Here is a 2,045-nt window from a genome sequence, read left to right on the forward strand (position 1 = left end):
GAAGGAATAAAGTGGAAATTTGACCTGACAAGTGGATAGCCGAGTTACTTTGCATTTGATTGAAGGGAAGATAGCAAGCCCGAACAGTACAGGGAAACATTTGCCTATTAGTTTTGGATCTCAATGTACAGATTACACCGCAGAAACAATGGTGGCTTATCGCAAAATCATATGAATAGTTCTAGTTGTTGAATAATTAACATAGTTTATGTCCGTTATGTTAATAGTGAATAGTACCCTGTCCAGATTTAAAAAAATAGGAATCACAAACGTTGGCTTCTAGGGGGAATACTTTGTGGTTGCCAGACTGGATTCTAAACACGTTGTGTAGTGGGGACCGGATAAAGTCCCAAAAACTCCACAATTAAGACACCAACAAACACCCTATTCATGAAACACGATTAAAAAAACGACGCCACGGGGAGGGAACATGGGGGAGGGGGTTTCTCCTTATGGAAACTTTGACTTGAGGGTGGCCGGATGTAGCCGGCTGGGAGCACCTGGATACCCTTAGCCTATACCAGAGCTAGTGGTTCCGATGGAAGTTTTGCTTAACAACCCTAATACGTAGTACAGCGAGATAACACTCTCCAAATCACGTCCATTATCTACTAGCAAATAGCTGTTTTCCAGAAACTGACGGTCAACCAGTACAGTCTAAAAGCAAAAAGCCAAAAACAAAAACCTTATAACCAAACAACAGGAGCCCATCAAGGGGAGCCTCTTTCTCAACATCTCCTTGAGTCAACCCTTTCCGCGAGTAAGATTTGTTTTAAGAACGGCTTTTTCCCGCGAAAAGTATCATATTTCTGGTCGAGTAAACCGAGGAAAAGCGGAAAAATCATTAAAAAAATCATTCACATCATACCGATTTCTCAGCCTGAATCGTGTTGGGTTAACAACAATGACTTTCATAGCTCTGTTTATTGGCTCTTTCGAGACTGAGGGCGTGTGAAAACTTCCCCTGCGAGCTGTTCTAATAATAGACTCTAATCTTACTCGGGAAAGGGTTGACTCCAAGGCCAAGTATGGGAGATAGAGGCTCCCTTGATGGGCTCCTGACCACAATCACTTCTTTCTTGAAAAAAGGATATCCTTTATACTTGTCCAGTTGAATGCCAAGCACGGTACGTACACATTATCTAAGACAATAAATTGTTTAATTTTTAACCAGTATTAATACACACCGATTTTCCGTTTGAATCCCCGATTTTGACAGTTAATAACATCCAGTAGCGTTTTATGATGGTCATCTATCAAACACTGTTGACGGCTGGAGTCGTGAAAATTTAAACTTGCCTATTTCATTATTTTATTATTTTTGATGTAGTCAATTCCCTGGTTTCCTTAAACAATGGAAAGGTTACGTTTTTATTATACAAACGTTGGCCGTGTAGCACTTATATTTTTAAACAGAATTAACTGAAGAGAGTGTAAGTGTAAGGTGAAGTGCTATATTTCTATTCCCATATGAACCATGTGAACCACGGCCAGTTTGCACGGCCTGCCCCTGCCTGGTTTCTTTAGTCTAGTTAGTCTAGATAAAATCTTCAACCCCAATGGTCATTTTCGTGAAAAAATACCCTATTCTAGGACCCAACCGCTCGATTTATATACACTTATGACCATAAACAACACAGAGGGAATCATGGACTCTTAGAGTCGATAGACTAAACATCTGCTGAATAGCAACCCAATAACCCTTCACAGCGGCACATACCTATTGGTCGCCGATGTAGCAATATTGCGCGTTACAATACAAGACACCCCCCCCCCCGACACAACTATGATTTCGAATTATTCTGACAAATCTATGGGTTTCATAAAGTTCAAGCCCAGATTGAGCTTGGACAGATGTTTTTTTTCAACGATTTTTAGCTTTAGAGTATTCTTACCCATATCACTAGTATATAGTTGGACACTACAACTACCCCCGCTGTTAAGAACAGATGTGTTTGTCCACAGTTGACGTCATCAACATAGGTGTTTTGAATTTTTATCTATAGGAGGATGGAACGACGAATGACCTAGATAAAAGTCCTTTT

Source organism: Montipora foliosa, chromosome 11, assembly GCF_036669935.1.
Source record: "Montipora foliosa isolate CH-2021 chromosome 11, ASM3666993v2, whole genome shotgun sequence".
Lineage (NCBI taxonomy): Eukaryota > Metazoa > Cnidaria > Anthozoa > Scleractinia > Acroporidae > Montipora > Montipora foliosa.